This window comes from Suricata suricatta, chromosome 10 (assembly GCF_006229205.1).
Source record: "Suricata suricatta isolate VVHF042 chromosome 10, meerkat_22Aug2017_6uvM2_HiC, whole genome shotgun sequence".
Lineage (NCBI taxonomy): Eukaryota > Metazoa > Chordata > Mammalia > Carnivora > Herpestidae > Suricata > Suricata suricatta.
Window position 1 is genome coordinate 51,168,982 of NC_043709.1, and position 8,255 is coordinate 51,177,236.

Consider the following 8,255-nt stretch of genomic DNA (forward strand, 5'->3'; position numbering starts at 1 on the left):
TACCTCACCTGCTAACAGCACACCCTGTCCTCACGGTCTATTGTGGACATGACCCCTCCAGCCAGATCTCAGCTCCAAGTCACCTCCCATAGAAGACCTGGGCAAATGATGCTAATCCTGCCCATCACATCCCCATGTTCTTCTGTGGACCTGCCCCCTAAATATGCCCAGTGCCCCAAGCCTGGCAGTATATGAGCAGCTCCACGAAGGGCCAGCACACTCCAATGTTACTCCTGCGTTGGGGAGAGGGATAGATAACCACACACACCAGCCTGCCTGCAGCTCCAGCACTGGGCTAGAGGCAGACATCTGGTCTCAGTGAAGGCCCCACCAACCAACAAAAGCTTCTCAGTGAACAACACAGGGAAATCTCCCTGCACTTCAGTGCTACCACATCTCTGTCAAACGCTTGGTCTGACTCGAGTCAAGCCCAAGGCAGCCCCAGACTGGCCCACTAACAACAATGGGATGGACCCCTGACCTCAACAGGCAGAGAGAGCCACTGTAGACTGCTGGACTGCAGGCCGAAGTGGCTCAGTCACAACAGTAGGGTGCATACAGCACGCACAGGAGACGCCTCTGGAACACCAGGGTCTGGTGAGCAGGGCCCTACAGGACCTCTCCCAGGGCCTAGGCCACTGATTTTTCAAGTTCCAGGTGATAAGCTCCACTGATTGTAAGAGCACATGAAGTAATGCCCCTCTGATTTTCAAAGCCATATATTATGGGTATTTGTCTTCCGCAGGTGGGCTCCCTGGTGTGTTTCTCTCCCTTCTCCATGCCAGTCATCCCTGCCTCCCAGGGATAGTCCTGTGATCGCATTAGCCCCCAATTCCATCCCTACCCTTCCTACCCTCCTCAGTGCAGCCTCTTTTTTACATTTAGCTGTGGAAAGTCTGTTATGTCAATCTTTTGGTCATATCTAGTGGTGGGTGTTACCTATTGTATCTGTGGGACAAGGTAGGCTTAGGGTTCACCTACTCTGCCATCTTCCCCAGAAGTTTTCTTTTTTTTTAATTTTTTAAATGTTTTATTTATTTTTGAGACAGAGAGATTCAGAGCATGAGTGGGGAGAGGCAGAGAGGGAGACACAGAATTGGAAGCAGGCTTCAGGCTCTGAGCCGTCAGCACAGAGCCCGACGCGGGGCTTGAACCCAGGAATATGAGATCATGACCTAGGCCGAAGTCAGAGGCTTAACCGACTGAGCCACCCAGGTGCCCCCCCAGAAGTTTTCTGATGGGATTTTTAAATGGGGTAGTCACTTTAAAAAAACAGTTTGCCAGTTCCTCAAATAGTTAAACATACAGTTTCCATATAATTCAGTACTTCCACTCCTAGGTAAACACTCCAGACAGTTTAACGGTCTAGTATTAAACTTATATTGGACTTGGAATATGAATTAGGGAGACTCCAATCTTTTTCTAAGACTTGGAAAAGTTTAAATACAATAAAAAGAATCTGTTCTTTAAGGTTAGGTAAAACTCAGTGGTAAATATATCTACTCCTGATGATTTTTCCAAGGGTAGCTGCAAGAAAAGCATCCAACAAAATTCAAAATCCATTCATGATAAAAATCTCACAGTGAGGGGCACCTGTGTGGCTGTCTGTTGGACATTCAACTTCAGCTCAGGTCATGATCTCATAGTTGGTGAGTTTGAGCCCCATGTTGAGCTCTCTGCTGACAACTCAGAGCCTGGAGCCTGGTTCATATTCTGTCTCCCAATCTCTCTGCCCCTCTCCCACTCCCACTTTCTCTCTCTCAAAAATAAATAAACATTAAAAAAAATAGTAATAATAAATAAAAACTCACAGTGAACTAGGAATAGAAGGGGACTCCTTCAATTTGATAAAAGGATGCCTATGAAAAAGTTACAGGTAACATTATGCATACTTGTGAAATATTTAAGGCATTCTCCTAATGACTGGTAACAAACTTAAATCACCCATTCTTACCACTTCTACTTCACATTTTATGGGATAGCCCAGCCATTGTAATAAGGTAAGAAAATGAAATAAAGTGTATACAATTGGAAAGAAGAAACAAAATTGTCTTCATTCACAGATAACACTATTTGCAAAGGAAATCCTAAGGAATCTATAATAAAAACATTAAAACTAGTAAGTGAGTTAAGTTGCTAAATGCAGTGTCAATATACAATCAATTGCATTATGTATTATCTGCAAGAAAGTAAAAATATAATTTTTCTAAACAATGCCACTTATAACAACACCAAAAAGCATAGAATACCTAGGAATAAGTTCAACAAAAATTGTGTAAGAATTTACATTGAAAATTGCAAAGCATTGCTCAGAGATATTAAAGAAAACTTAAATAAAGAGATATATCATGACAAAGGAGTAGAAAATTCTATCTTTTAAAGATGCCCATCCTCCCCAAATAGATTTATAGATCCAACATGACACCAATAATAATTCAGCAGTCTTTTTTAAAATAGAACTTAGTGACTGACTATAAACTTTATATGGAAAAGCAAAGGACTTAGAATGGCTAAAACAATACTACAAATGAAGAAAAATGTTGGGAAATTCACACTATCTGATTTAAGAGTCTCTATAAAACAACAACATACTTGAGACAATATGGTATTGACACAACAATGGACAAATATATTAAAGAAACAATAAAAAGTTGAGTGTGACCCATATTTTCAACAGAGGCAATTCAATGGGGAAAGAAAAATCTTTTCAATAAATGATACTGGATCAATCAATACCCATATGGAAAAAACTGAATCGCAATACATTCTCATTCAGTACACAAATATAATAAGTGATGGAAACAGACCCCATATGCTGGATAAAGCTAAAAAAACTTGTGTTACAAAACATAACAAACAAGTATTTCTTTTTTTCTTTTAATTTTTTTTTTTGAGAGACAAAGAGAGACAGTGCAAGCAGGGGAGTGTCAGAGAGAGAGGGAGATACAAAATCTGAAGCAGGCTCCAGGCTCTGAGCTAGCTGTCAGCACAGAGCCCGACATGGGGCTCGAAGCCACAAACTGTGAGGTCATGACCTGAGCTGAAGCCGGACCCTTAACTGACTGAGCCACCCAGGCACTCCCAAACTTATATGGACACAAAAAGTCTGAATCATAAAAAAAAAAAAAATGAGAATGGACTTTTTCAAAACTAAAAAATGTCTGCTCTTTAAAAGACACCATCTTGGGGCACCTGGGTGGCTCAGTCAGTTAAGCCTCTAGCTTCGGCTCAGGTCAGATCTCACGTTCGTGGGTTCGAGCCCCACGTCAGGCTCTGTGCTGACAGCTAGCTCAGAGCCTGGAGCCTGCTTCCGGTTCTGTGTCTCCTTCTCTCTCTGCCCCTCCCCCTCTCATGCTCTGTCTCTCTCTGTATCAAAAATAAATAAAACATTAAACAAAAATTTAAAAGACACCATCAGGTAAATGAAAAGCCAATTCATAAACTAGAAGTAAATATTTGCAATATATCTATAAAAATCTTGAATCCAGAATGTCTAAACTTATTTCTACAACTCTATAATAACGAAAGCAGCAATCCAATAAAGAGAACACAGGCAAAAGACTTGGACAGACCTTTCACCAAAAGAATACATTCAAAGTCAAACAATTACCTAAAACAGTGCTTAACATAATTAGACATCAAAGAAATGAAAATTAAAATACTAGCCCTTTACTTTGGTAAAAATTACAAAGACCAATAACTCCAAGTGTTGACAAATATGTAAAGCAACTGTAAGTCTAATACATTAATGGTAGAAATGTTGAATGGTACAACCACTTTGAAAGACATATTGGCAGTTTCTTATAATGTTAAACATGTAAACATGTACTTACTAAATGATGCAGCAATTCCATCTCTAAGTATTTACCCAAGAAAAATAGAATATATGTTCAAAAAATTTTATATACAAATGTTTAGCTTTAATCAAAATAGCCAAAAACAAGAAACAAACTAAATATTCATGAACAGATGAACTACAGTGTATTCATATAAAATTCCATTCAGCTATAAAAGAGAACATGTTACACGTGTACACAATAATGTTTATAAATCTCATATTACACTAAGTGAGAGAAGCCAGACACAAAAGAATACATACTGTGTGCCCATTCATATGAATCTGTTAGAAGACAAATCTACAGTGAATAAAAGGAGATTGCTGAGGAACTCCCTCGAGGGAGTGGTTCCTGAGGGTGAGAGGTGGGGATGTTTTATATTGTTGGGCGTTTCTTTATATTTTGATCAAGGTGGTAGTGACCTAAGTCTATGCACTTGTTGGACTTCATTGAACTATAGACTAAAAATGTCTGCATTTTTCTGTACATACATTATACTGCAATAAAGTTGCAGTATACAAGAAATACTGTATACATATTCAAAGGCTAAAATTAAGAAGACTGACAACAGCAAGTTTTGGTGAGGCTGTAATGTGCAGCAATTGTTAATGGAGACAGAACATGGCTGGTGGGAGTTTAAAATGACACCAGCACTTTAGAAAATCGTCAGTTTCTTATAAAGGTAAACATATTTCTATCCTGTCACCCTGGAATTCTACTCCTAAGTATTTTCTGAAGAAAAATAAAAACATATGACCACAGAAAGCCTTGCACATGGATATCTGTTGCAGCTTTAAGCATAATAGCAACATACTGAAACAACCCAAATATCATTTAACACAAGAAGGAATAAATGACTGTGGTACATCCATACAAAGGAACACTACTCAGTGATATAAAGGAAGGAATTAACTGACAAAGGTAACAACATAAACGACTCTCCACTTGGAGCAAAAGAAACGTTATCCACAAAAATCACCTACTATATTTTTCCATTTATACAAAGTTCAAGAATAAGCACTACTAACTCTCTGGTGCTGAAAGTCAGAACAATAGTTACCTTTGTGGTGAGGATCCACTGGCAGAGGCAAAAGAGAATCTTCTGAGGTGATGGTAATGTTCACTATCTTGATAGGGCTTTAAGATCTGTCCATTTAACCATAGGTAAACTATACTTCAATTTTAAAAAGATTCTCTCTCTCAAAAATAAACAAACATTTAAAAAGAGGGGAGGGGCATCTGAGTGGCTCAGTCAAACATCCAGCTTTGGCTCAGGTCACGATCTCACAGTCCGTGAGTTCGAGCCCCACTTTGGGCTCTGTGCTGAACAGTTCGGAGCCTGGAGCCTGCTTCGGATTCTGTCTCCATCTCTCTCTGCCCCTCCCCTGCTCATACTCTGTCTCTCTTTCTCAAAAATAAATAAACATCAATAAAAAAACATTTTTTAAATAAAAAAGAACAAAAATGAAAACTCAGCCATGAAACTTCCTGATCCTGTTCAGTCTTTTCCGTAGTCCAATCTTAAGGCGGCACATAATACCTAAAAAAAGAAAAAGGTACATGTTTTGGTTGCGAGGCCTTAACAGCATATAAATATCACCTCTTATACAAATGATATTAACTTGAATACATTTTCAATTAAAATCTCCCAGGATTTTGTTATGGTAATTTCATTTTGATTTGGAAATAAATAAAATGGATTTAAGCTTTATATAGAAGGATAATGCCCCCTAAAAGAAAAAAAGAAAAAGAAAACCAGTGAAGAGGACATTCTTTAAGAAACATCAGAATGTATCATAAAATCATTATAATCAAAACAAGAGCACAGAAACTCACAAATGGATCAGCGGCACCAGCCAGGCCACTACTGTTCCCCCCTGTTAGGGGTGAGCTTCCTTCTGAACTCTGGCTTATGAGATGCACATGGGAATGTGGCTTGCCACCTCCAAGCCTGACCCAGGGAATTCTTACATGCTTGATTTTCCAGGTACTTTTCCAAATCTTGCTGCTTACTAGAAAAGTGATAACTACCCAGGCAGGCCTAGAAGCCTCATGTTGAAGACGGAAAGGGCACAAGATGGAAGGGGTCTGGTCCCTGCATCACTGGTTGGAAGGAGGCACCTAGGAGAGCTTCCACCCAGAGACACCCACACGGACAGTTTCCCACCCCCCCCCCCAAAATAATATTCTTTTGTTTTTTTAATGTTTTTTAAAAAAGTTTTTTTATCTTTAAGAGAGAGAAACAGAGCACAAGTGGGGAGGAGGGAGAGAGAGGGAGACACAGAATCCAAAGCAGGCTCCATACTGTCAGCACAAAGCCCAACATGGAGCTTGAACTCAAGAACAGTGAGATCATGACCTGAAGCAAAGTCAGACGCTTAACCAACTGAGCCACCCAGGCGCCTCAATAATCTCTTATAACATCAAACCACCGAGACTGGAGAGGAGGTATAAGACTTATTTTTTTTTTGTTTGTTTTGTTTTGTTTTGTTTTGTTTTCTGCTTCAGCTGTGACTCCAGACAGGATCCAGAGAGGAGTTTTAGTCTCTTCCCTGGGTTTTATGGAGACTTCCTTTACCCTTCTGTGTTAGCCTCTTAAGGCACTGTGGAGGTATAAGACTTATTATGTGTTACAGCAATTAGTGATAAAGATACAAATTCAAATCAGAATAAAGGGTAGATGACACAGTTAATTTTGGCCATATAACTGTCCAGTCATTAAGGAGAAATACTGTTAGACCCTTATACATAGTAATAAATTATAGGTAGATTAAATACTTGTTTTCTCAAAAATAAAATAAATCTGAGAACTCTTGGTGGCTGCATATACAAACAGATGGTTACCTTTTAACCAAGACTGGAAACTCTGAAGCTATTTCAAATGTAGCCATTTAGAAATCAATATAAACATATTTAAAACTCTATGTGATGTTACAAGGACTGGAGACAGAATTACAAAAGGCAGTGCAGCTCCCTTCTCTTTGCCTCCTCTTTGTCCAGATCACTCTCTCTGGAGGGAGTCAGCTGCCTCGCTGGGAGCGGCCCTGAGCCTTTGCCCACAGCCAGTCCATATATACAGATGTGAGCAGGCAACAGACCCTCTTCTTTACTCACTTTACACGGATTAGTTCCTTTAATTCTCATTCTCTTTGAGGTAGGTTTTGCTATCCTCATTTTACAAATGAGACTAGGGCACAGAAAATTTATTAAACTTTCCAAAGGTCATACCACACAGGGACAGTGCTAGGATAGGAACTGAGATGTTGCCTCTGAAATTCAGGCTCTTACTTACATGTATTACTGGGCCAGAGCAGAGGGCTGGAGGGCTGGAGGGCAGAGGGAGGGAAAAAGTGACTGAATGAGGAAAACAATATTACAATATCATCACACTCATACATTTGTAAAATTAGGTGATTATAAAGCCATTTTTGACAATAAAAAGTAAATGAAGTACTACAGAATATATTGGGAAAACATTTTTTAGTTTCTTTTAACGTTTTATTTATTTTTGAGACAGACAGAGACAGAGCTTGAGGGGGGAGGGGCAGAGAGACAGGGAGATACAGAATCCAAAGCAGGCTCCAGGCTCTGAGTTGTCAGCACAGAGCCTGACACGAGGCTTGACCCATGAACATGAGATCATGACCTGAGCTGAAGACGGTGTCTTAACTGACTGAGCCACCTAGGTGCCCCATTTCAGAAAAAATTTTAATTGGCTTATCTTGTACAAAGAGAAAATTGTCTTAATTATAACTAATTCACTGTAGTTCCTATTTTTGTTAACATTTCATTCACTCCACAAACATTTAATGAGCATGTACTATATGGCAGGCAGTATGCTAGATGCAGCAGGAAACAACAGCAAAGATGTGGCCTCGATCTGCTCAAGGCATCAACAGTAGTAAGAGATGGAGATCATCTTTCATCATCAACGGTCCTCAGTGCCTCCTACTAAACTTTTCCACACAGCTAGGCTCAAATAGTGGAGGCGGACCCAGTATTACCCACATAGGTTCAAGTGACCCTAAAAATCTCAACCAAAAGGGAATCACAACAAGAAGCAAATAATATTTGACTTGCAAGTCTTTTTGAGATTTTTGAGGTTCAGCACATGATCACTGCTTTGGCCACAGCAGAAATAAGAAGTCGTACATATCCTTTGATCCAGGAATTAAGTTAAGTGGTTTGTATTTATACACAGAAACTGAATCCATAAGCGCACAAATCTGTGCCGATTCCCTTTGGATGGAGGCCTTCTGCAGTGTGACTTGTTAGGGGTCACAGAGAGACTGGTCAGAGACCCTTGTCAGGATCACTTTATACGTAGAAGCCCACTGTACTAACAAAGTATTTGTCCAAAGGGCGCTCAGAGTGCTAACAGCTGATTTTGCAAAACACCTCTCAGTTAGAACCCCTTTG

General features: G+C 39.7%; 1 non-coding gene across 1 annotated transcript; it reads right to left on the bottom strand.

Annotated features, from left to right (window-relative positions):
- Positions 1-6,342: 6,342 nt before the first annotated feature.
- On the bottom strand, positions 6,343-6,459 carry LOC115305859. The gene has a single exon (XR_003915048.1). It is a non-coding gene; the product is annotated as a small nucleolar RNA SNORA26 (small nucleolar RNA).
- Between the last annotated feature and the right edge of the window lie 1,796 nt (positions 6,460-8,255).